At 42.0% G+C, this 27,844-nt stretch overlaps 1 protein-coding gene and 1 long non-coding RNA gene across 3 annotated transcripts in view; one reads left to right on the top strand and one right to left on the bottom strand.

Moving 5' to 3' along the window:
- Positions 1 to 27,844, top strand: part of IFI44L (interferon induced protein 44 like) — a 66,880-nt gene that overhangs the window by 20,158 nt on the left and 18,878 nt on the right. Inside the window, exon 1 of one of the 2 annotated variants that reach the window (XM_038413290.2) lies at positions 22,344 to 22,462. The exons of the other annotated variant lie outside the window; for it this stretch is intronic. The gene's annotated coding sequence lies outside the window, so the exon portion shown is untranslated. Of the gene's footprint in view, positions 1 to 22,343; positions 22,463 to 27,844 lie in introns of those variants that run through there. 2 annotated transcript variants of the gene reach the window in all.
- Positions 14,066 to 22,324, bottom strand: LOC119860082. The gene is made up of 3 exons (XR_005294426.2): positions 22,094 to 22,324; positions 19,933 to 20,011; positions 14,066 to 18,135 (listed from the first exon to the last, which is right to left on the bottom strand). It is a non-coding gene; the product is annotated as an uncharacterized LOC119860082 (long non-coding RNA).

Here is a 27,844-nt window from a genome sequence, read left to right as displayed (position 1 = left end):
ACTCCTTTTCTTTTTGCAAATACAGACTAACACGGCTGCTTCTCTGAAACCTATCCTGATTATGTGAATCAAGGACACTGGAACTATACTCAGCCTTTTCTTATGATGGAGGGACTCACCATCAACTAAGCAGCACTTGCTAGGCAAGGGTCATGGGTTCCAAAGCCCAGTGTGGGAGAGAGGCTGGGGATAGGTATTAATACTTGGTGGTTTGTGCCCCCCTGGTGAGGGTCCTTACATGCTAACTGCACTTCCTCCTCTCTCCACTGTGGAATATCAGAGCTAATTTTGATTCTATTAGGAGTCTAGATACAGGCTGAATTGAATTCACAGAGATGAATTCACTTTGGGCTAATGTACCAGTCCTGGGGCTCCCTTACTACAAGCTGAAATCACAAAAGAGCTGAACTTACTAAGAGCTGAAATCACTGAGTGTTGTGTAGTGGGGGAGCCTGAAGATATATGGCGGAGCAGTTTGTGGGACAGTGAGCAGAGCGGCTGGTGGAGCAGAGCCGTTTGTGGGATGGCGAGCAGAGTGGCTGGTGGAGTAGAGCCGTTTGTCGGATGCCTGGAGCAGCGAATGGGGGTGGCTGGCAGAGCGGAGCCCCATGGAGAGGTGGGGCAATCAGCTTTGGAACATGTAAGGGGCCCCTTAACCCCTTCCCTCCCCCCACCTCCACCCAGGTTGGGAGATAAAACTTTGCAGATAAACTTTCGAACTCTGGGGCTGCCCTGACCAGGGACAGAGACTTTTGGGTCGTTGGACTTTTGGGACTTTGGGTGATTTTGGGTTGCTCGACTCAAGAACCAAATGGAAACGACTCACCCCAATTTGCTTAGGGTGGGATTTTTTTGCTCATGAGTTGTGTTATGAATCCTGTTGGTGGTGTTTCCCCAACATAATGCCACATTGTTTCTCTCTGTTATTAAAAGGCTTTCTGCTACACTCAGACTATGTGCTTGCGAGAGGGGAAGTATTGCCTCTTGGAGGCGGCCAGCAGGGGTGGTATATATTTGTCCCAGGTCATTGGGTGGGGGCTCGAGCCGGTTTTGCATTGTGTTATTGGAATGGAACCCCTAGATACTAAACCCGGCCCTTGTTGCTGCCAACTCTGACGGGCAGAAGGGTTACATAGGGAAAGAGGGAAAATAATGGAGGAAATCAGATCTTACAAACCTTATTTAAATTCAGTGCCACAGATTCAGATTTTGGTTCTTGGTCCAGTTGGAGCTGGGAAGTTCAGTTTTTTCAACTCTGTGAATTCAGTTTTCTGAGGTTATGTTTCAAGCCAAGCCATAGCAGGATCCGATAACGCTAGCATGACAACACAGGTAAATATTTCCTTCTAATTAAATAACATCCAAGCTAAATCACAGTCTCAGTTAAAAATCAACCTTTTCCCCCAGTAAATGGAAAACCCAAAGATAGTCTATGATTGCCCTCACTGAATTCTATGCGTCTACTTTTGATGAGAAAGGCATTACTCAATATGGTTAAGAAATAATAATCTGGCCCTAAATATTCATTTTTCAGCTATGTCTTTCTATACTATTTTACTTTTTTTTGCCCAAATAGTACAGGACTTACCCAGTTAAAGATGGAAGAGATGGCAAGCCTCTGCCTATTATCCTCTGTGACACAATGGGAATAGAAGAAAACTCAGGAGCAGGTCTGGAAATTGATGAAGCGTCCAACATAATAAAAGGCCATGTTCCTGATAGGTACCAGGTATGATTTCTACAAATTTTGTGCAGTTCTTTATTAAACCGAGTGATATCCTTAAATGTTTTTTTACATGTACAAATATAATATTTTACATTTAATTACTGTGCAACAAAATATCCACTGTGCTCAGTAGATTCTTGCATTTGTGGTACTGTACAGTAAAAGCTTATGAATGGTGATCACAGGCAAGGTGTATTTGAAAATGAATAAACTATGAAAAGGTGAAAAGAAAAGGAGTACTTGTGGCGCCTTAGAGACTAACAAATTTATTAGAGCATAAGCTTTCGTGAGCTACAGCTCACTTCATCGGATGCATTTGGTGGAAAAAACAGAGGAGAGATTTATATACACACACACAGAGAACATGAAACAATGGGTTTATCATACACACTGTAAGGAGAGTGATCACTTAAGATAAGCCATCACCAACAGCAGGGGGGGGAAGGAGGAAAACCTTTCATGGTGACAAGCAGGTAGGCTAATTCCAGCAGTTAACAAGAATATCAGAGGAACAGTGGGGGGTGGGGTGGGAGGGAGAAATACCATGGGGAAATAGTTTTACTTTGTGTAATGACTCATCCATTCCCAGTCTCTATTCAAGCCTAAGTTAATTGTATCCAGTTTGCAAATTAATTCCAATTCAGCAGTCTCTCGTTGGAGTCTGTTTTTGAAGCTTTTTTGTTGAAGTATAGCCACTCTTAGGTCTGTGATCGAGTGACCAGAGAGATTGAAGTGTTCTCCAACTGGTTTTTGAATGTTATAATTCTTGACGTCTGATTTGTGTCCATTCATTCTTTTACGTAGAGACTGTCCAGTTTGGCCAATGTACATGGCAGAGGGGCATTGCTGGCACATGATGGCATATATCACATTGGTAGATGCGCAGGTGAACGAGCCTCTGATAGTGTGGCTGATGTGATTAGGCCCTATGATGGTATCCCCTGAATAGATATGTGGACAGAGTTGGCAACGGGCTTTGTTGCAAGGATAGGTTCCTGGGTTAGTGGTTCTGTTGTGTGGTGTGTGGTTGCTGGTGAGTATTTGCTTCAGATTGGGGGGCTGTCTGTAAGCAAGGACTGGTCTGTCTCCCAAGATCTGAGAGAGCGATGGCTCGTCCTTCAGGATAGGTTGTAGATCCTTGATGATGTGTTGGAGAGGTTTTAGTTGGGGGCTGAAGGTGATGGCTAGTGGCGTTCTGTTGTTTTCTTTGTTGGGCCTGTCCTGTAGTAGGTGACTTCTGGGTACTCTTCTGGCTCTGTCAATCTGTTTCTTCACTTCAGCAGGTGGGTACTGTAGTTGTAGGAATGCATGATAGAGATCTTGTAGGTGTTTGTCTCTGTCTGAGGGGTTGGAGCAAATGCGGTTATATCGTAGCGCTTGGCTGTAGACAATGGATCGAGTGGTATGATCTGGATGAAAGCTAGAGGCATGTAGGTAGGAATAGCGGTCAGTAGGTTTCCGATATAGGGTGGTGTTTAGGTGACCATCGCTTATTAGCACCGTAGTGTCCAGGAAGTGGATCTCTTGTGTGGACTGGTCCAGGCTGAGGTTGATGGTGGGATGGAAATTGTTGAAATCATGGTGGAATTCCTCAAGAGCTTCTTTTCCATGGGTCCAGATGATGAAGATGTCATCAATGTAGCGCAAGTAGAGTAGGGGCATTAGGGGACGAGAGCTGAGGAAGCGTTGTTCTAAGTCAGCCATAAAAATGTTGGCATACTGTGGGGCCATGGGGGTACCCATCGCAGTGCCGCTGATTTGAAGGTATACATTGTCACCAAATGTGAAATAGTTATGGGTCAGGACAAAGTCACAAAGTTCTGCCACCAGGTTAGCCGTGAGAGTATCGGGGATACTGTTCCTGACGGCTTGTAGTCCATCTTTGTGTGGAATGTTGGTGTAGAGGGCTTCTACATCCATAGTGGCTAGGATGGTGTTTTTAGGAAGATCACCAATGGACTGTAGTTTCCTCAGGAAATCGGTGGTGTCTCGAAGATAGCTGGGAGTGCTGGTAACGAAGGGCCTGAGGAGGGAGTCTACATAGCCAGACAATCCTGCTGTCAGGGTGCCAATGCCTGAGATGATGGGGCGTCCAGGATTTCCAGGTTTATGGATCTTGGGTAGCAGATAGAATACCCCAGGTCGTGGCTCCAGGGGTGTGTCTGTGCGGATTTGTTCTTGTGCTTTTTCAGGGAGTTTCTTGAGCAAATGCTGTAGTTTCTTTTGGTAACTCTCAGTGGGATCAGAGGGTAATGGCTTGTAGAAAGTGGTGTTGGAGAGCTGCCTAGTAGCCTCTTGTTCATACTCCGACCTATTCATGATGACGACAGCACCTCCTTTGTCAGCCTTTTTGATTATGATGTCAGAGTTGTTTCTGAGGCTGTGGATGGCACTGTGTTCTGCATGGGTGAGGTTATGGGGTAAGCGATGCTGCTTTTCCACAATTTCAGCTCGTGCACGTCGGCGGAAGCAGTCTATGTAGAAATCCAGGCTGCTGTTTCGACCTTCAGGAGGAGTCCACCCAGAATCCTTCTTTTTGTAGTGTTGGCAGGAAGGTCTCTGTGGGTTAATATGTTGGTCAGAGGTGTGTTGGAAATATTCCTTGAGTCTGAGACGTCGAAAATAGGATTCTAGGTCACCACAGAACTGTATCATGTTCGTGGGGGTGGAGGGGCAAAAGGAGAGGCCCCGAGATAGGACAGATTCTTCCGCTGGGCTAAGAGTATAGTTGGATAGATTAACAATATTGCTGGGTGGGTTACGGGAACCATTGTTGTGGCCCCTTGTGGCATATAGTAGTTTAGATAGCTTAGTGTCCTTTTTCTTTTGTAGAGAATCAAAGTGTGTTTTGTAAATGGCTTGTCTAGTTTTTGTAAAGTCCAGCCACGAGGAAGTTTGTGTGGAAGGTTGGACTGCTGAATTGGAATTAATTTGCAAACTGGATACAATTAACTTAGGCTTGAATAGAGACTGGGAATGGATGAGTCATTACACAAAGTAAAACTATTTCCCCATGGTATTTCTCCCTCCCACCCCACCCCCCACTGTTCCTCTGATATTCTTGTTAACTGCTGGAATTAGCCTACCTGCTTGTCACCATGAAAGGTTTTCCTCCTTCCCCCCCCTGCTGTTGGTGATGGCTTATCTTAAGTGATCACTCTCCTTACAGTGTGTATGATAAATCCATTGTTTCATGTTCTCTGTGTGTGTGTATATAAATCTCTCCTCTGTTTTTTCCACCAAATGCATCCGATGAAGTGAGCTGTAGCTCACGAAAGCTTATGCTCTAATAAATTTGTTAGTCTCTAAGGTGCCACAAGTACTCCTTTTCTTTTTGCGAATACAGACTAACACGGCTGCTACTCTGAAACCTATGAAAAGGTGTTTAGGCCTGATTCTTCACTCTCCTGCACCTTGTGTAGTCATTTACAGTTATGCAAAGTTGATTTAGATTGCTGTCTACCCTTCTGCTTGGGTAGCATTTGATACCTATTTTGTACAGGTACAAGCCAAGGGAGAATCAGGCTCAAGGTATATAAAGAGTAGATCTGGTTGAAATATTTTGAACAAAAAGGTTTTAATTAGAAAAATGGACTTTAACACCACATCTCCCTCAAATTTCTGTTGTGTCTTCAAATTTTTTTTGTTTTTCATTAAATTGTTTCCAAGATTTTTTAGCAAAAATGTCATCAATTCCATTATTGAAATGGTTCTCTAATTTATTTTTTACTGAAAATCCATTTTTCAAGAAATGAGCATTTTTAATTATTTTTTTCCTGAAAAAAATGAAAAATGAAGAATGGGTTAGCTTGGTGAAATAGAAACAACACTGACATTTTTTGAAAACATAGTTTTAAAACATTTTTGACAAGTTCTAGAAAAGAGCAACTTCCACCATATTCTAGCTTAGTACAGCGCCTTCTCATATGGTCATTTGTCTCAATTACTAGATAGCTGCTGCCTACAGACCATTCCAAATATTAACTGTTGTAATATACAAGAGATGTAGACTTTGATTCTCCATTCCAGATGGGCTGAGCTTGTTACTGGAGCAAAGATGGAGGGCTAAGGTGGTTATATGATTCTTATCATTATAGTATCTCGGTTCCTCACAAACCTTAATTTATCCTCAAAACAACCCAGTGAGATATAAAGTGTTATTAATCTCATTTTAAAGATATGAAACTGAGGAACAGTGATTAATTATCTTGGTCAAAGATATATTGGAAGCCACATATCCTGAGTCCCAGTTTTATGCTTTAACCACAAGACCAATCTTTCTGTGATTTATTTGGTCCCACTTTATATTAAAATTCCATCTATACATGGTTTACAAAGAAGTAATATATGAAGAACAAGCATGTTACAGTTCTGAGCAGCATATGTATAGATGGCTTTAAGCACATGAATAGATGTTACAGATCATTATAAGCCATAGTTATGAGTAAATTTTTGATGGACTCTACAACAATCAATTAACCATTTATTAAAACATCTGTTAATAATTTATTAATGCTTTATAGATGGAACTTTAATAAAAAGTGTGATTAAAAACACACACACATACACAAGTAATATGTCAAGAATCCTTTTTAATTTCTAGAGATGTCTTTTGGTTTCATTATTACTTTTCCACAACGGATATAAATTTAGAGGAACTCTGTTGACTTCAAAGGAGTGACTCTGGATTTATACATGTTTTTAATAACAGAGATCTGAATCTGGCTCTCCATCTGGAAGAATGAGTATGAAATTGAGAATCAGGTAATCCTGATTTGATCACTCCCTTTATGAGTGTGGGTAAATCATTTAATCTCTCTCCATATCAGTGTTCCTCTCTGTAAAATGAGATAATAATATGTGTCTCCCTGCTCCAGTGGGGTATTGTGAGAATCAGTGTTTATACAGCTCTTTGAATCTCCAGTTCTTTGGAAGTGTTACTTATTATTATTAAAACATTTCTTGCAGTTTAATCCAGCTGCCATCCTTCATCCAGATTCTCCAGGCTATATCAAGACCCCTTCTCTGAAGGATCAGATTCATTGTGTTGCATTTGCTATTGATGGGTGCAAAATTGAGATTCTCCCTGAGAAACTGGAAGAGAAGCTGAAACAGCTTGGAAGAATAGTGAACCATTTTGGTATGTTTTATGTCTCCTAATATCATAGAACTGAATGAAGTGGGCATGCCAAGGAGATGATCTGCCTTTCAAGCCTGAGCACCTTGGGTCATGAGGGGTTTGAAGTAGGAGTCATGCTTATCCTTGGTGTGGGAGAAGAAATTGCCACATATTGCTCTTGAGTGTCACCCAAGATTGAGTGGGATTAATACACTCTGGCAGGACAGGCTCCCAGACTGATGGAAGTATGCGCACTGCAATGGGCTCTGGTGTTGGTGGGAGACTAGAGAAATTCCTGATCACCTCCATTGTTCTCTACTCTTTGGTTTTACAGTGTGCCCAATTACATTTCTGCTCCTCAGTATAGCAGAGTCCTCCTGTTGACAGAGACCACTAGAGAAACTGAGCTGTGTGGGGGAATTCTGCACCAAAAAAATTAAAAATTCTGCACACAATATTTTAAAATTCTGCAAAATTCTTCATATTTTATTTGTCAAAATAATACAATATAATCACACCAGTTTCAATTATTTTGGTAATTTATTTCAAAATAACTGTGAGTAAGTATGTCTGTAACAATATAGACAACAAAAAAGATTCAGGAAATGTTTTTTGACAAATGGATTCCTTACTAGGCTTACTTACTGACTCTGAGTAATAATTCATTTAAACTACAGTACAAAACCATATTTTCTGCACCCCTCAGAAGCAGTACAAAGGCTTGGGGGAATCAGGGGTAACAGAGGAGCTGAGAGAGAGGCAAGTAATTGTTGGGAAGGAGCCTGGGTATGAACTTTAAGTGTTTTTGGGTATGGGTGGGAAAAGTATGGAAAAGGTTTTTTTGGTGAGGGGCAGGGAGGGATTGTTAGGGAGCATCCCACATGCAGACCCCTGGCTGACCACTAGCCTCCTCCATTCAGTCAGGCATATCTTCCCCTGTCCCTATGTGTCCCTGCATCCCCATGTGTCCTTGCACCCCCTGTCCACATGTGTCCCTCCACGCCCACTTAGACACCCGTGCCCCCATACCCATGTGGCTCTGTATCCCCTCCCCCTGTCCCCATGTGTCTCTGTGCCCCCACCCAGCCGCTCCCCCCTCCCTCCCCCTGTAGCTCTGCACTCCCTGTGCGCATGTGGCCCTGCACCTCCCTCCCCTCCTCTGGACCTGCACTTCCACTCCCATTCAGCCCCTTCCCCAGTCTGTTCTCTCCCACTAGCCATTATGAGTCCCTGTTGGACCCCCAACAGCCCCACGCTGTCTGTCTCCCCATAGCTCCTATCTCCTGACCTGGCCCAACAGGTACTGTGAAGAAGATAGGCTCTTTCTCTTCCCTATCAGCGCAGGTGCTGGCCAGGATTGGCTGCTGTGTTCTAGATCCACAGTGCCCTCTGTTGGGAAAAAGGTGGAACTGCAGTAACTTTTCAGCAGAAGCTATTTTCTGCACACAGAAAAAATTAAAAATATGTGTCACACATGAATATGTATGCGTGCAGTGGCACAGAATTCCCCCAGGAGTAAAAGACTTCTAGGAATACATCTTATCAGGAAATATTCACTTTGATTTCCTTAATTATTTTAAAAATACATATAATTCAAGGCAATAAAACCTTTTCAAAAAGGAGTAGAGGTAATGTTTCATTTAGCAGCTGCCATGGAGATGGGATGCAACAAAAAGTGAAAAGAGAACTGAAGAATGGGAGTCTTACGCTTGCAAATGCCAGTTTACATCATTAGCTCTTGTGGTTGTGTTTGGACACAATACCTATGGCCTGATTTTCTCTCCACATGATAGGAGTCACTTCCATAGCAGGGAATAGACAGAGACATAACCTACTGAAGTGAAAGCAGGCCCCAGTTGTGCTATTGAACTCAGCTAGGTATGCCATGTTTTCTGAATCCCTTGTTTTGAGTAATTGAATTCATTGCACTGAATTTCAGCTCTGGCAATCTTCCCAATGAGTGAGTGAGTCATTAAGTGTGCTGTCAACTGTACTGGGGGAATAATAATCATTTTGCTTAAAAAACATCTTCCCACAAGACAATTGGGGTGCAGCCCAATAACTGTTCAATTAACATTAAGTTAATAATTAATCTTTTTCTAATGCTGTTGTGCAAAACCAAAACACTTTCACCTTATGTAAGCAGAAGCAACTGCAATGAAGAACTGATGGGAAATTAGGTGTAAAATCTTACTCTTTTTTTGGGTACAGGGATCCCACAACAGGTTTTACTACCTAAAGTGGATGAAATTTGCCCTACTCTTGAAGAAGACGTCCAGTGTGTGTACAAAAGCAAAGCTGTTGAGAAACAGGTAAAGTATGGCATTGTTGACTGGTGCTATCTATTAACTCAATTGACTTGAACAAATCAAGGTATTGTGATACTCTATGTTTGCAATACTTGCATCCCCTCATATTCCTACACATATTCTCATTCTGGTCTTGTAGGCACAAGCTGAAAATGTAACTAAATTTAATACCTCAGGTTTTGGTTAAACCCCTAAAAGGTTTAAGATTTGTTAAAATTGCAAGTTGCACCTCTGAAGAATAAAACTGCATAACAGAAAAAGGTGGAGATACCAGAAACCTCATTAAAAATTAAGAGCCGGATTCTTTTGTGAAACTCCACTTCATATAAAGGAGCTGGAGTCTGACCATAACTCGCCAGCTGCATATTTCCCTTGGTGGGAATAGGTGTAAAACTGAAAAAAAGAGAGCTTCAGGGGAGGAAGGAAGTGGGAGTGAGCTCTGTTCTGCTGATTTTTTTTTTAATCAGATTGTCTTTTGGGGAGTAAACACTGTTGGATGAATTTTGTAGAGTCCCTAGGTCAGTGGTTCCCAGACTTGTTCTGCCGCTTGTGCAGGGAAAGCCCCTGGTGAGCTGGGCCAGTTTGTTTACCTGCTGTGTCCACAGGTTCGGACAATCGCAGCTCCCAGTGGCTGTGGTTCGCTGCTTCCGGCCAATGGGAGCTACTGGAAGTGGCGGCCAGTATGTCCCTCAGCCCGTGCCACTTCCAGCAGCTTCCATTGGCCTGGAGCGGCGAACCGTGGTTATTGGGAGCTGCAATCAGCCAAAGCTGCGGACACGGGAGGTAAACAAACCGGCCTGGCCTGCCAGGGGCTTTCCCTGTGCAAGCGGCGGAACAAGTTTGGGAACCACTGCCCTAGGCTTTTCTAAATCATGACATGGCTCATACAGACCAGCACATAAAATTGTCTCCTTGGACTCCTTGCCCCTGTCCCATGGTGACAGAATCTGACTCAGGAGAGAATCCATAAAGGTTTGATTCCCTGCTACCTTCCATCTTGCCTAGATATTTACCCCGTGCAAAGTGCTTGTACAATTCGGCCATTTTGCTTTGGTGGAATTTTATACCTACTCTGCACTCACTTTGCACAGCCATAAATGCTAACACAAGGTGGAAGGTTGTGGAGAATCAGAGGCTGCTGGTGGTTTGCAGTTCCCCAATACTGATGCTAGCCTGGGCTGATTTAGCCATCCGCAATTCTCAGAGGTATTAGGCACCTAACTTCCATTAATTTTAATGGGAGTTAGGTGCCCAAATACCTTTGAGAAATGTGGTCCAAATGACCATCTCCCAGCCAAGAGGAATAGCCAACTCTATGCCATTTGAAGTCTCCCCCACCTGGGGAATATTTAGCTTAGGAGATATGATTGCGTTCTGACCACTTTGTTCTGCAGGAATGATAAAAGGGACTGAATCAGTTCCTAGAGTAGAGTCCTGACCCTGGGCTAAATTCTGCCCTGCATCTGAAATCTGTTAATCACAGGGGTAAGGGCTGTCAGGGAGCTGAGTGCAGCTCCCTGACTCTGTGGGCTGGCCCTAGTGTGAACCATGGTTTAGAGGCTCAGCATAGCAAAGCAGAGCTCTGCCTTGGTCCCTCCCTGCCTCCGACATATTCCCCATACTCCTACATTTCACACGACGCTGGGTTAGGATGTGTGCAGAAGCGTGGTTCTAAAGGAGCTAACTTGTATCAGTTTTATACCAGTGAAGAGCTATTCTCATCAGAATTGGAACTGCCTAGTTGTGACCAAAATCCAGTACAAAGGAGCTGGATTGGCCCAGAGAATGCATCTCCCTGTATCTAGAGAGGTCAAATATGGATTTTAGTGGAATTATACCAGAGATGAATCCTTAGGGGGTTCTCTCTAGATCAGTGGTTCTCAAACTTTTTTTTCGCGGACCACTTGAAAATTGCTGAGGGTCTCAGCAGACCATTTAGTGATCTTTCCAAATGTTTTTTGTACTATTAGCTAACTATTGTAAAGCACTTTGGATAAAAGCAGTATAAAAAAACCACTGTAATAATAATTTACGGTTTTTTTGTTCTACAAATAAAAGCGCACAACTCATATTTTAATGTCAGTACTCTTACCTTTCTAATGTGATGGCTGTGCCCTCTCTCTGCCACTGCGGCATCCCCCAAGCTGGTGCCGGGAAGGAGAGGGGTCTCCTCTGCCCCAGCAGTCACTGATCTGGGTCTGGGAAGGAGCAGGGTCTCTCTCTCTCTTCCCACTACAGCAGCCACAGAGATAGGGCTGGGAAGGAGGGCCGTCTCTCCCCGGCAGCCACAGCCCTGGAGCTGGGGAAAGTCACCTCTTTCTCTGGCCACCGCAGCCCTACACGGCCCAAATTCCACCCACCCCTTCTTCTCACCCACTTCCCCCTCCCATCTACCCCTTATTCCCCCCAAGTGGAGCCCCCTATTCCCCCCTGCACAGCTCCACTAATTAGGTGTGTGGCCCTTCATTCTCTTGTGTGTGACCACCCAGGTGCGTACCTTAGAGGGAACTATCCGTGGACCACCTGAATGCAGCTTGCGGACCACTTGTGGTCCACGGACCACAGTTTGAGAACCTCTGGCCTAGATCATTATGAAGGAAAAATAGCCCTGTGTTCTGGGTATCACCTCTGAGATTAAATAGAGGATTTTGGCCTCCAGGGCAGTTTACACATTCAGTTTCTATCAGTGAATTTGCTAAAGAAGAATAAAATAAAGTGAATATGGCCTTGAACTGTAACTGCATCAAAATGCTACTTCAGTTGCAGGATGGGTATGATGTGAAAGTAGTTATGCCTTCAATAAAAGGAAGTTTAAAGAAATAAAATATCTTCCACTTTTAATCTCACCATACAGTATTGTGAAAATACTTGAAGCTTTTGCTTAGCTTCCTCAAGGAATAGAAAGATTGAAAAATAGTCGGGGAGCTCTTTAGGATAATCCATTTTGTGCCTTTTCTACAGATGCAGATAACTGCAGAGAAACTTGGAATCCCTCTTGCTCAGATTGTACCTATTAAAACCTACTACTCCGAGTTGGATCTTTTGTGCGATGTTGACATCCTGTTACTTTCTGCAGTGAGGCAGCTTATATGTTTAGCAGAAAGCTACCTTGACAATTTCCCTTTTGAGAAGCCAAGGAAAGAGCCCTAACCTGATGTTTACCTGTGATGCTGGATATTTTATGTACTAACCTTTTAAAAATTCTGACATCAGATGTCAAATTTGTTGCTGCCCTAAGCAGATGCAACTACATTGACTTCAGTGGAGTTGCACTTGCTTATGCCCATGGTGAATTTGGCTCAACGGTTCTATATCTTGTTACTGCCTATGTACGATTAATGGTATTTTTGCATGCATCAAGGGGAGAATAGATTCTCCAGATTTCAAGGTGGTTTTCCTTTATTAAAAATTCCACATTCTTACTCTTCTCATAACCTTCCAGTCAGAGACAGCCCTTTCCACTAAAAGAATCATGTTCATAAACCATTTAAGAAGTTGCCTAAAGATATTATCTCCTCCTAGTAGTTCATGTGAGTTGCTGGCTGCTAGTGCTAGTTGCTGTGCATTCCATATGTTCTTTACTTTTATTCTTTAAGTTTGTTATACTATATAGCAGTGACACTGGAACCTTTTTAATAGTGGAGGGTACTGAAAGCCAGCCCCCTTACTCCTATCCATCCCCGCCCCCTCAGAGCTGAGGCAGCTGGGACCCCAGGAATGCGGGGCCAGGAGCCAGGACTCTGGGTGCATGGGGTCAGCAGCCTGGATATGCTGCAGCATCCCCCATACCTCTAGTTCCCATGTCTATGCTATATCATATCATCAAAGTAGTTTTCATAGCAAAATTTTATATCTAGAAGCACATATGTGAAAATTAACATTCATCTATAAGTTCATATTTCTCACTGCAGCCATTATAAAGAATAGAGGATTGATTTATAACTAGAGTTAAATTGGTAATTCATAACTAGGATGGACTAGTGACACCTACAAGGAAGTGAAAATTACTGTAGTTGTTCTGTGGTATCATCTGTTTTTCAAAATGATGTTAACATTTAAAAAAAATTGAAACAGTAGGTTGTAAAACTTTTATTAGATTAATTGGAAAAATAAATTACTCTAAGCACTTTTTCAATCATTTTCTTCATCCAGGTTTGGGTCTTCAGTAACTCAGCCGGAGGTTGTGGGCCTATTGCAGGAGTGGATGGGTGAGGTTCTGTGGTTTGTGATGTGCAGGAGGTCAGCCTAGATGATCATAATAGTCTCTTTAAAGTCCATGAGAAGAGGTGAGGCAGACACACAAGGGACCTACTTTTCTCCTTGCTTGCACTGGTTAAACACTGCTGTAACTCTATTGAAATTAGCAATTACTTCAGATTTGCACTCGAGTACTTGAGAACAGAATTTGGATTAGATCCTTGATGAGATGTAATATCAAATGCAATGATAGCAATAGAAAGAGTAGTCAAGGTTTTGACTGTTCCAGAAAGAGTTGGCATTGTTGGTATATGGTTCCCTGCAGGTATGGGAAGGGCTACTTCCTGTACAATAAATCATAATTAAAATTGAGCAATCCATGTTCTTGGGCAAGGATTTATTTTCTTTTTGTTAAATCATAGAGTCACAGAAGATTAGAGTTGGAAGAGACCTCAGATAGTCATCTAGACAACCCCCTACTACAAGCAGGACCAACACCAACTAAAGTAGCCCAGCCAAGACTTTGTCAAGCTGGGCCGTAAAAACCTCTAAGCATGGAGATTCCATCACCTCCCTTGACTTAGTCCAGTTTGCCCTCTAGTGGCTGACAGTTACAAAATATGCATTTCTAGAAAATAGTGCTACATAAAGATGCTTTAGAAAAGACTATGGGGCAGGATTTTATTTTACACTCTTGCCTGACCTATGATTCAATTCTTTATTATTTTCTTTTCTGTGAGCACACAACTATTTGGGGAGGAGTTTTTATTACCCACTGATCCAAGTCCAATGTGAACAAGACTACCATCCAGCCGCCTCTCTGCCAAGAAAGCAGAGGCATATAGCAAGCCACCAGGTCTCTCCATCATAAGACAACAGCAGGTGATGGGATGGGAGTACGGGAGAGCCTCTTTACATCTCCTGATATTTTGCTGTCAAAATGTATTTATCCTGCTAAAGCATATTTTATAAACATATATAGCTACCTCCATCCAACCTTGTCTTCAGGAGACCAATAGTAAAAATACAGTAAAAGTGTATTACATCCCACAAGTAGCATACTGAGATGCTTAACAAAATGGAAAAACAAGATATAAGTGACCTTCAAAGGTCTTTTGAGGTAAATCAGAACCTCTTGGGGAAAAAAATGAAACCAAGTGACTGCTGGGTTGCAATGAAGCTTTTATCTCACCTTTCCTCAGTGTACCATATAAAACAATTTTTATTGCAATTTCTAGCCCTGTAGAATCAGACTAATATATCAGCATCAGTGTGTGTGTATTCTATTTTTCATGCATCATTTAAGAGGATCATCTAATAGTTTTGCAGTTGGGGCTCTTTTGTCATTTACTAGCTCATGTGCTGATGTTGAGGAGAGAAACTGCTGTTTAATAATTTCAGTGGTGTTAACTCTACACAAACACTGAGAGAGAAGGGAAGAAGCTGAAGCAATTCTTAGAGTGCTTTGGTAAGATTTAGCCTGGAGATTAACATTTAGAAGCTCTCCTCAAGGACTGATTGTGGGTAGGGTGACCAGATGTCCCAATTTTATAGGGACAGTCCTGATATCTGGGGCTTTTTCTTATATAGATACCTGTTATCCTCCAACCCCTGTTCTGATTTTTCACACTTGCTATCTGTGGTCACCCTAATTGTGGGTGAATCTCAGTTGATAAGCTGCATGCAAAACACCTATGGACTTCCATGGCAGTTAAGTAAAAGAATTCTTCATCAAGCCTATTTTTTCACTATCTGCAGGCCGTGTCTTAGAATGAACTGCCTATACTGTTGTACTTCTGCACACAACACATAAGTAGACAGAGGAACTCATTACCACAGAAAATTGTTGAGGCCCAGAGGACAAAGAAAACATCAAAGCAATAGGAGCTACAATTGTAAAGTTAGTTCCTCACTGGGTAAGGGAAGAATATTGCATAATATTATTTCATGTTATGGCCATAATAAAGGGTGAGTTGTACATATTTGCAAATATGAAGAGACATATAGGGGAAAAAAGGAAGTTAATTATAAAAGTAGGGGAGAGGGATTGGAGAGGGACTGCTCACTATCTCAAGTATTTGCCATCATCAATATATTTTGAAATACGTTTGATTCAGAAGATTCCAAAGGTCATAAATGTGTCTTCTAAGTGGAAGAGACGAAGGCCCAGAAACTCAAAGGTGTGTAGGAGTGGCTTCAGTCAGTACTGCAATGCCTAACCCCTAGGTAGACTGCTGCCTAATCGACTCCTCAGCCTCCAGCTAGGCACACAGGGAGCGGCAGGGGCCCCAGAAAGGCATTCTCAAAAACCAGCAAACTGACTGGAAGCCACCTAAGTTAGCGAGGAATGAAATGCTGAAGTAAGGGGTGGAAAGAGGAGGGCTTAGGCACCTAATATGGGCCGCCTGGCTGATGGGCCAGAGATAGGTCCTCCCTCCATTTGGGATCCTCAGTCGTGAACCCTCTCCTGGAGTTAAGCGGCTGACCTAGCTTAGTTCCTAGGTAGCCCATGCCCTAGCAGCTGAAACAGTCTCTGTCTTTCACTGTCTCCTGCTAATGCTCGATACTGCTCTCATACTCACCCTACATTTCCCTGTGTCCCTGCTGTCTTGTGTGGGTGCTGAGCTGCCCATCTGCCTGTTGGGGGCCTGTGTCTGGCCCTTCTGCTGTGGGGTCTGTCAGGTATTGGGTCTTAGGCGTGCTCAAAGCACACCTAAAGGATTGTACCCTATTGACATGCCCTGCCTGGTTTCAGAATCCCACTTTGGGGCCTCCAAAGCTTTCAGCTTCAGCTAAGTCTCTAAGCAGCTTGTTAGCCGTGGGGCAGTCAGGACTATGGGAGGTTTGTAAATACCAACTGGTAGAAACTTAGGTGCCTATGGGGTTAGGTGGAATGTGAGTGCTGGTTTATAAAATAGCGGTGGAGCCTAAGGATGGGATTCACAAGGCTATGTAGGTTCCTAACTCTGGTAGGCACCTAAGCTCCTTTGTGACTCCCACCTTAAATGGTGGACTTAGGAACCTAAAGGGGCAAATAGGTGCCTAAATATCATTGAGGATGTGGGTCTGAAAAGCCTGTGATCCAATTCTTCAGTGTATGAGGAGTAGTGCAGATAAAGGAAGAAACTGGGGCAAGATACTTCTTTTGTTTTTTTGTTTGTTTTGTTTTGGGGCCTCAGTGTGAAGACTTGCTGGAGCTGGGCAGTGACTCTGCTGGATGGGCCAGCGTCATCCAAAAATTGGGTGGTGGGCACTAGGCTTGCTTATTAGCTATCTGAAGCTATTTAGGTGATTTCCATTGTGGTTAAGCAGCCTGGCAGGACACACCCAGAGTCCCTGAGAGAGTAACCAATGGCAGCCGAATAGCAACTCATGGGGTGGAGGTGTAATATATAAATAGGAGGAGTGGGAGGATGCAGTGCTGGAGCAGTGCAGGGACCACAAAGTTCTGCTGTAAGGATTATATTCCAGGGTCTTAGCCAGTCTGTTGGCTCCCTCACCCAACTGCACTGCTAGAAATGCTGCAGGCTATGCAAATTGCAGACTGTCATTGCAAATACCTGAGGGGAATCTGAAGGAGACTGTGGGATTATCACTTTTTAAGAAACTGATGTGACCTATAGCTGGTTTGGACACTATGACACTGAGAAAGGTAAATCCTCTCAGAGGAAGAGTCCGAGGGGAGTGTATGCACCTAACTATATTTTACATTTGAAGTTATGATAGCCACAAGTACTAAAACTTGGGGGAAACCCCACTGAAAGTGTTGTCTTTAAAAGATTTCTTATTGCCAATATTCACACTTGTTTCAAGGACTGTAAGTAACTATGATGTAGTCATATATAGATTTATTTAGTAAATGTTTTCCTTCCAAGATTTTGTGTCACTGACCTTCTATCAGAGATTTAACTCAGTATGATATTTGTGGGAATACACATATATCAAAGTGCTGAAAAGACTACTCTCTGGTCTCTACTGAGTAGAGAGAAAAGCTACAATACAGGCAGAGGGAAAAAATACTATATCTGATTTGGCATATTGTCTTCCCCAAAACTGTTACAGAAACACCCACAGGCTCCAATCAGGTATATTTCTGACATCATGGATAGAATGATGTTTGTACAATCTTAAATGAGTCCAACTATATTTAATGTTCAGTATTTTTAGTTTGCTATAATTACTTTTCTTTGCAGACAATGAGAATAACCCTGCTGTCATTCTCTCTACGTTTTTATAAGTTTCACTGTCAAGATTATTATGCATAGAAGATATTAATTTGGGCTTAACAATCAAAGGGAGTTAAAGGTGTTGTCACATTTCTCCTCCCTTGCATTTTCATGCTCATTGTCCATATTTGTCCACAATCCTTGCTGTCTTAAAAAATATGAATAGTTAATATAAAAGAGCAGATGTCCAGTATAAAATATGCATCTCAGTCAAACAGTATAAAAAGTAAAGGAGTACTTGTGGCACCTTAGAGACTAACAAATTTATTAGAGTATAAAAAGTAGGAAATAATAGCTGGAATAGCCATTCTTATGGGCAAATAAACGGTAAAGCTTTACCATGAGAGCATCAAAACTTTCCAGCAGCCTTTGCAGCCAGTTGCTGCAGCAAGGTTCTTAATAGTGGTAAAGTTGTGTTCAAGAGTCTCATCCACTGTCCACTGAAGTTAATAAGAGACCTAAGTGGGCTTTCGATCATGCCCAATATTCACAGAGAAATGTGTGATTTTGCACTCTCACTGTTGTAATCAGAATGACACTTTCTTCAGAGGAGGTTATCTGAAAAAATACAAAGGAAATAATTGATGTGTCTTAAATTTCTCTACTTTGGAAAATTCAAGTTCATTATTTTTATAACCGTTATAGAATAGAAAATGACTAAAAACTTTACAATACTTAAAGCACACCTCATAATGGATTTACATTACACATGAATATATGCTCATTTATTGCAAAAGACAGGTATTTTAGTTCCACCTACACTATAATTTTTTAATAAAGGTAATAAATCTCAGTAGAGTATGTATGATTAACAGAGAAACTCAGTATGTGGTTGCCAGTCCTGAATGTTCTCGTATCAAGAAAGGAACAAGGATACTCTATCTCTGATTTTTATTTTTATTTTTTTTTGGTACAAGGATCTTTTGAATAGTATCTTGACTCACCTATGATGTTTCTCTTATATCTGCAAAATAATGAGTCAGACTGAGAACAGCCAGAGCCAAAGAGAAGCCAAAGTGGCTGCTTGCCTACCACAATACAAAGCTGTCAATGATGGATTAAATGAAATTTGAAATAGAGGGAAAGGATTTGGAAAATGCATGATGTTCTGTACCTGAGAAAATGTATTAGAGAGGTGGGGGGAACCTATCACAAAAGATAGGTACAGTACTCTAGAATAGACTGCAACTTGCCTTTGCAAACATTTTTTGTAACCTTCTAATTGAACATTAAATTGAATAAAGAAGTATAATTTAAACACTATTGGTGTTTTGAATCTGAACTGTATTCTGACTGCCACTAATTTAAAGAAAGTGCTTTGAATAGAATGATGAAATTCTAAGTTATTTTGTTAATTTACTTCCCAGCAACGGTATATAAAGTTGGTATACTACAGTATTTGTAATGGTACATGTGAGCTGAATTGACTGATAGTTGCAGGAAAGGACAGTAATATACTATTGGCAATGTTAGTTTTATATAGTTGGTATAAAAAGACATTTGGAATATACAATACACCATTCCGAAAGTGCTAGTAAAATTACTGGATGGTCAGATATGGTATTAATGAGAATGAAATAGGTGTCTCAGGAATAACTATCTAAAGTATATAAAATATATTCCAGGGAATATCTTGGAAGAATCTTGGATCAAAGGAACAAAGTGTCCAGACAGATGAAATCACTATTCTGTGAAATATGATAATTTATCTGCAAATTTCCAGTTCCTGGTACTTCAGAGGACAGTGGCTACCCATCATAACTCATGCAACTACCCAATTATACATCACTTACCTAGGGAAAACTTCCTTCCTAATCCCTAGGGCAATTTTAGACCATGAAACATGAAATCTGATTTTCTTTAGGTGGCATAGTTACAAATATTATAAATTCACTGAATCTATCCACAGTACTTGAGTGGCTGATGTGAATTCTATAAACAGACTGTGTGTTCTGGGAAGTAGTACTTCCTTTCACGTCTTCTGACTTTACTAGTGTTAGTGCCACCCTGTTCTTTTAATTTGTGCAAACAGAGGCTCTGGTCAGTTTTCATGGCACCATTCTATTCTGGATACCTGGTTCAAGTCCTTGCTAGTTCCATTCTTTTCCAGATCATGCATCTTTGTTTCTGCATCTCTCATTCACCCTTGTCCTACCACAGGATCTCTGTTCTTTAAGGGGATCTCATATGATTTCAATGAGATTCTGTGTAGAAGTAAGGATCTGTGCATGGAGATCTATTTGCAGAGTTGGAGCCATTGAAATTCCCACTGCTGCTTTAACCATCTTCATTGTCTTTTTTTACTTTATTGACCCCTACTTATACTTTTCTTTCTTATATTTAAAAATTTCTTACCAGACCAATGGGGACAATCCTGACTTTGTCTTGAACACGAAGTAAGAACTATTGTGATGCATCATGGAAAAAATCATGGCTAAGTAAAGATAAACAAAAGTCAAGTAAGCATTTTGGTTTAAAACCAATTTCCACATTATTATTAGCTTTTTTGATTTTTACTATTGGTTTTGACAGAAAGAATAAATTCTAAAACATTAATAAATGTTCACTGTTATTACTCCATTCTTAATGTTTGACAGTAGTTTAATTGTAACTTGTTTGCATGACTATAAAGATCTGTGGGTACAGGCTGGTATTAAAGTAAGAGAATAATTTATTATTGCAACTAGAAACCAGTCCTGTACCACCGACAGCTTCTTACCTAACCAACTGATCCTGTTGTTGATATTATATAAGGAACGCAGAGGATGTTTATTTCTTAAATTTTCTTGTGCTCTTGCTGTCACTGATCTTAGCATTAAAGTTCCTGAATACAAGTGCAGAGAAGACCACACAACCATTTATAGCAAATATGGTAAAAATGCCTGACACTGATTGATCTGGTCACAATTGTTAAATCCACTGCCCAGGGGTCACGACCAGAAGCTCCCCTCCTCCTCCATTTAAAACTATGTGAATTTTTTAAAAGACTTTTCCCGATTGCCTATCTGGATGAGCACACCTAGCAGGCCTCCATTGTTGTGTGCAACTGCCAGCTGACCATGCCAGTTACATGCTCCTGACACACTCCGGCATGTAGTATATAGGCGATATTGGATCTCCTCTGCCTGTGGGGAAATGCTGTGCAAGCACAGCTACGGACCAGCTGTAGAAACATGGACATCTATTGCACAGGGGATGCAGGGGAGGGGATATGACAGGGATCAGAAGCATTGTGGCACAACGGTGGAGGATCTGCGGCAGGAATAACGGTAGGCCAAGAAGGCCGTAATCAATCTGGTGCTGAACTGCAGAATGCTGCTTTTACAAAGAGCTGTATGCTGTACTTGGGGGAGAACCCCCTGCTACCCTGCACACCACCATGGATACCTCCAAGGAGCCTGAGTCACAGGCCCCTGGCATGAACAGCGAGGACAAGGAGGAGGTAGAGGAGGAGGAGGACGGGGGCCATGTGAGAGGTCCAGCTATGCCATGAGGCAGGACCTCTTCAAGACTCCACTGTAGTCCAGTCAGTCCCAACAGTCGAGCCTGGGGAAGGAACCTTGGGTAAGTAAAAATTGCCTGAACTGATTCTCTTCCTCCTTCCTCACAACCAGTCTTCTCTCTCTCTTTTCTGTGTCCAGGAAGTTAGCTGGCTCAGCTGAACAGCCTCCACCCTCCCATTTTCTCCTTCACTGCCTCTCTTGCCCCCTTGCATTCCATACCCCATCCACAGGATCTGCTCCTCTCCAGTCACTTCTCTCTCTTTCTGCTCATTTCCCACCCTCTTCTCCACTCTCTGTGTAGGAGAGAGCGAGCGAGTGGGAGGAGCAAAGGGAGAGCGGGACAGGGAGAGTCAAGGAAATCCTGCCCCTGATGTGCGTTGGCATTGTGGGAAATGGACAGGGAAAATGGGTGCCTGACTCTCCCCTGCCTGGCAGGCCCCGTCTCATACAGTCCTTGTCAGCAGGGTATGGCTGTCCTGTGCTTGGCTTCTGGAGAACCCGGCCCCACCCAAGCCTTCCTGATCTTTCCTTTCACCTGAGAAAATAGCATTAAAAAGATGATGCTATTTCCAGTAGGCGTTCAGTGTGGGTGTGAGATGTCAATGGAATGGGCACTCCCAGGCTGCCCTGGACAGAATTATGCTGCCTCTTACTGCCCTCCTGTTAGAGAAGGGTCTAGCTTTTAACTGCAAAAATCAAATGCCTACCATGAAAACAGCACCCCTGGACAATGAAGCTTTCAGACAAAATCCTGCCTCCTACCAAAACCTTTCATTGCGTTTATAGAGAGCTAGGGTTCGAGTCTCTGCTGCCTGGCCCATTGACACCAAGGCACTGCCAAGTGAGCAGCGCAGCTGCTGGAACTATTTTTATTGTGGGCCTGCTGAGAGCCATTGAACCAAAGTCTAAACCCTGCATATAATAGAAACTGCTACAGGCCAGGCGGGTGCTGCAGCACCCCCCACTTCCAGCACCTCTGGTGAGCCGTGCCGCCATTCCGATTTGTACCCTACCTAGCACTTGCAGGGCGAACTCCTGGCACTCGTGGCAAAGCTTCCAGTGGAGCCAGGATTTCACCCACAAAACCTTCACTTTTAAACAAGACTTTGCACTCGCTCTTTATTTCGAAGTCTAGCCCTTTCCTTTCCTTGTTATTACACCATGAGTGGCGCCGGTTCTCACTGGGAGCTGGAGATCACATCGTCTTTCTTTCATGTTTTAGCTGGAGCGTCTCTGAGCCGGTCGCTTGCGCCCGGGAGCCAGGAGAAATCCAACACCGCGGGCTGCTTTGGTATCGGCGGCCAGGGCGGAGAGAGCAAAGGGTTGACTTTCAGTTTCGTTTCTTCTCCGCCCTGAGGCGTCCCAGCAGACGGGCGTTCACGGTAAGAGCCCATATCTTGGAAAACAGTCATTCTTTGACCTCTTCAAATGCTAAGACGGATCGAGAGAAGGTTTGGTTTTGAAGTGCCGGCCGGCGGCGGTCGGAAAATTTCGCTTTCTATGGTGCTAGGCTCTTAACTTGCAGCTGGTGTCAGGAGCAGGAAGACGAAGCTAAAGCTTCCCTCCCCAAGCTTTCACACTTGCGTTGTGGCTTCGTTAAAGCAATGCTTGCGATCAAAACGCTAAGCTAGCTCTTTTCAGATCAGACCCGAGGCTAGTTAAACCAGATAGTGATCACTTTAGCCGGTGGAGTCCTGCATATCCCAGGCCGGGCTTCAGAAAGCCGTTTGTATGCTCGCCGTGCTGAGCAAGGAGGAAGTGTCGAGATCGAAGAGCCAGAATGAGAGGGTTGTGCCAGCTACCAATGAGCTGAAAATAACAACAATCCTATTCTGGATGCCCTTGTTCCATAACATCACCTCTGAGCTAAGAGCACTGTTTAAAAGAAATCTCTTCGTTTCACGCTGAACATGTTAGCAAAGCCTCTGGTACAGAGACCAAGGGGAAGTTGGCATTCAGCACTGATGGACGGTAGCAGTGGCTGCTGAGTGCCAGAACCTGTCAGTTTGTGATATAACCACAAGACAGGTAGTAAAATAGTCCCCCTACTATTCCTTTAACTAATACCCACAGAAGGGCAAAAATCTGCTCTTGAATGTGGATGCAGAGGTGTGAATATGGTAGTATACAAGATGGGGTTCAAGTTATACCTATGCGCATGGTACAGTAATGTAACTCTTGATTTATTCAGGGTAACATCAGCTTTGAAGCTTAGGTCGAAACTGGGCATTTGGGGCAACAATGTTAACCATAACACTCTAGCTCCACCTACAGGCTAGGTAAAGAACTTTCAAGTAATTCTAACTCTACTAGTCTTTTCTACACTAAATATTCCTAAGATTTTAGTGGTAATAATTGAACCCTGGATCATCCTCTTCAGGGCAATATATTTAAATAGAGAGCAGAGAAATTGGCTTACTGTTGCAAGAGAAGTCATTCTTGATGTACCCCCACTATATTTTCCACTGAACGCATCCAATGAAGTGAGCTGTAGCTCACGAAAGCTAATGCTCAAATAAATTTGTTAGTTGCTAAAGTGCCACAAGTACTCCTTTTCTTTTTGCAAATACAGACTAACACGGCTGCTACTCTGAAACCAAAACAAGTGTTAGGTCTAGTTCTTCTTGATAAGCAGGGAGCATAGTGTGTTTAGGAAGTGCTCCCCTACCAATAGTAGAATGTGGAGTTTCATATTTTCTGTCCCATCATTCTAATATATTTGGACAGAGGAATACTTTGGCGATCTTGTGAAGAATGTTCTTTTTAAATTCTCCAAGCTGGAGACGAGACAAGAACATTTATTCAAGATAGCATGTATTGTACATTTCTGAGCAAAGTATGTGCACTGTACCATGCAGAAATTTGTTAATATGAAATTAAGCAATAAGTGGTCTTGAAAGTTCTGCATAATTATAGATACAGGACCCAAAGAGTAAAGGACAGCTTTATATTTCATTTTTATCTCCATAATGAAGAATAATAAAATAGAGTATATACCATTTGACATGATACTCAAGAGTTTGAAATCCAATATAGACAGATCCAAATTGCCTAAAGGCATTCCTCAGCAAAAAAGTCATTGTCGTCCCCTCCCTGCCCCCCTCCCCCCCCACAGTCTGGCTGCACAACAAAGATTTCTTCTGGCAGAGGAGCAGTCAGTATGGAAAAAAAACCAACCCCCCCCCGGAAAATATTAAGAGAACTTAAAAAAGAACAATTGTTGGAGGTGTGTTAGCCTCTGTGTCAGTCCATAGAAACAGTGCAGTGAAGAAGAAATGAAACGTGGCAAGGTGAAAACACAAATAACATTGATGTGTTCGTTAATTGTTTCTGCTTGCTACATTAGCTTCAGAATTATTAAACTAATCTTGTGTGGTTATGCAGACAATAAACCCTATGCACTTTGCTCATACAAGTAGCTTTCAGGTTAAGATTTGCAAGACTGACTCTGTGCTTTCAGCTGATCATTAACTGGCCAGGGTGCAAAATATATAGTAATGATAGAGTAGTTCATTGGTGGGGTAGTGCCACTACATGTGAAAGAAAGCATAGCGTCAAAGTAAAAATCTTAAATGAATCAAATTGTACTGTAGAATCTCTATGGACAGTAATTCCATCCTTGAAGATGGAGGAAGAGTGTAGCAGTATGAATATACTACCAGCCATCTGACTGGTATAGTAACAATGATTGTGAAATATTCAGAGAAAGGCGACAAAGGCAGAAAATACATTAATAATGTTTTTTTTCAACTATCCTCCTATTGACTGGGTATATACGTTGCCTCAGGAAGTGATGCAGAGGTAAAATTTCTAGGCACCATAAATGACTGTTTCCCGAGCAACTTGTCCTGGAACCCACAAGGGGAGAGGCAATTCTGGATTTAGTCCTAAGTGGGACACGGGATCTGGTCCAATAGGTGAATGTAGCTGAACCACTCATTGTGACCATAGCGTTAAACTTAACATCGTTGGAGGGGGAAAATGCCGAAGACACCCACCACAGTAGCCATTAACTTCAAAAAAGGGAACCACAAAAATGAGGAAGCTAGTTAAATGGAAATTAAAAGAAACAGTCACAAGGGTGAATTGCCTTAAAATTGCCTGGAGACTATTTAAAAACAGCATAATAGAAGCTCAAACGGAATGTACATCCCAAATTAAAAAAAAAAGAAAAGAAAAAGCAGCAAAGTTCCACTGTGACTAAACAGCAGAGTAAAAGCGGTGGTGAGAGGGAAAAAGGCATCCTTTAGAAATTGGAAGTCAAATTCTAGTGAGGAAAATAGAAAGGAGGATAAACTTGGGCAGGTCAAGTGTAGAAATACAATAAGGCAGGCCAAGAAAGAAATTGAAGAACAACTAGTGAAGACATAAAAACCAGCAGCATTTTTTTAATACACCAGAAGCCTGCCAAACAGTGCCATTGGACAATCGAGGTGCTAAAGGAGCACTCAAGGAAGACAAGGCCATTGCGGAGAAGCTAAATTAATTCTTTTTAGAGTATGTTGGGGAAATCCTCACACCTGAGCTATTCTTTTTAGGTGACAAATCTGAGGAACTATCTCAGGAGGTGGTGTGGCAGCAGGGGATGTTTTGGAACAAATTGATAAATTGAACAGTAATAAGTCACCACAATCAGATGATATTCACCCAAGAGTTTCATATATAAAATTGCAGAACTACTAACCTGTTGCTGAAATCAGCTGCTGTACCAGGTGACTGGAGAGTAGCTAATCTAATGTTGATTTTTAAAAAGGGCTTCAGAGGTGATCCTGGCAATAACGGGCCGGTAAGCCTAACTTCATTACCAAGCAAATTGGTTGAAACTATACAAAACAGCAGAATTATCAGACACATAGATAAACATGATATATTGGTGAAGAGTCAACATGGCTTTTGTAAAGGCCATTATATTAGAATTCTTTAAGGGTGTCAACAAGCATTTGGACAACGGTGATCCTGTGGATATAGTGTACTTGATCTTTCAGAAATCCTTTGACAAGGTCCCTCATCAGTGGCTCTTAAGCAAACTAATAAGTCCTGGGATAAGAGGGAAGGTCCTCTCATGGATTGGTAACTGGTTAAAAGATAGGAAACAAAGGGTAGGAATAAATGGTCAGTTTTCAGAATGGAGAGTGGCATTCTCCAGGGGTCTGTACTGTGACCACTAGTATTCAACATATTCATAAATGATCTGGAAAAAGGAGTAAACAGTGAGGTGGCAAAATTTGCAGATTACTCAAGATAGTTAAGTCCAAAGCTGACTGCAAAATGTTACAAAGGGAAAACTGTGTGACTGGGCAACAAAATAGCAAAAGAAATTCAATGTTGATAAGTACAAAGTAATGCATATTGGGGGGGAAATAATCCCAACTATGCATACAAAATGATGGGGTCTAAATTAGCTGTTACCACTCAAGAAAGAGAAATTGGAGTCATTGTGGATAGTTCTCTGAAAACATCCACTCAATGTGTAGCGGCAGTCAAAAAAGCTAACAGTGTTAGGAACCATTAGGAAAGGGATAGAAAATAAAACAGAAAATATTATAGTGCCATTATAAAAATATATGATACACCCACATAGAATCATAGGACTGGAAGGGACCTCGACAGGTCATCTAGTCCAGTCCCCTGCACTCAAGGCAGGACTAAGTATTATCTCTAGACCATCCCTGACAGGCGTTTGTCCAACCTGATCTTGAAAATTCCCAATGATGGAGATTCCAAAACCTCCCAAGACAATTTATTCCAGTGCTTAATCACTCTGACAGTTAGGAATTTTTTCCTAATGTCCAACCTAAACCGCCTTTGCTGCAATTTAAACCCATTGCTTCTTGTCCTATCCTCGGAGATTAAGAAGAACAATTTTTCTCCCTCCTCTTTGTAACAACCTTTTATGTACTTGAAAACTGTTATCATGTCCCCTCTCAGTCTTCTCTTTTCCAGACTAAACAAACCCAATTTTTTCAATCTTCCCTCATAGGTCATGTTTTCTAGACCTTTAATCATTTTGAATACTGTATGCAGTTCTGGTCACCCCATCTCTAAAAAGATATAACAGTATTGGAAAAGATGCAGAGAAGGACAACAAAAATGATTACGGGTGTGGAACAACTTTCATACTGTTTGATTTAGAAAAGAGATGACTAAGGAGGGGTATGATAGAGTTCTATAAAATCATGGATGGTATGGAAAAAGTGACTAGGAAAGTGTTATTTACTCCTTCATATAACACAAGAACTAGGGGGTCACCTAATGAAATTAATAGGCAGTATTTTTAAAACAAACAGAAAATACTTCTTCACACAGTGCAGTGTCAACCTGTGGAACTTATTGCCAGCAGATGTTGTGAAGGCCAAAAATATAACTGGATTCAAAAAAGAATTAAGTAAGTTCATAGAGGATAGGTCCATCAATGATTATTATCGAAGATGATCAGGGATGCAAACTTGTACTCTGGGTGTCCTTAAAGCTCCAAGTGTCAGAAGCTGGGACTGGACAATAGGGATGGATCACTCAAAATTGCCCTGTTCTATTCATTCCCTCTGAAGCATCTGGCAATGATTACTATCAGAAGACAAAAAGAAAAGGAGTACTTGTAGCACCTTAGAGACTAACAAATTTATTAGAGCATAATCTTTCGTGAGCTACAGCTCACTTCATCGGATGCATTTGGTGGAAAAAACAGAGGGGAGATTGATATACACACACAGAGAACATGAAACAATGGGTTTATCATACACACTGTAAGGAGAAAAGGAGTACTT

The sequence above is a fragment of the Dermochelys coriacea genome, chromosome 8, assembly GCF_009764565.3.
Source record: "Dermochelys coriacea isolate rDerCor1 chromosome 8, rDerCor1.pri.v4, whole genome shotgun sequence".
In the NCBI taxonomy this organism is placed as follows: domain Eukaryota; kingdom Metazoa; phylum Chordata; order Testudines; family Dermochelyidae; genus Dermochelys; species Dermochelys coriacea.
This window is presented reverse-complemented; position numbering and strand designations above follow the sequence as displayed.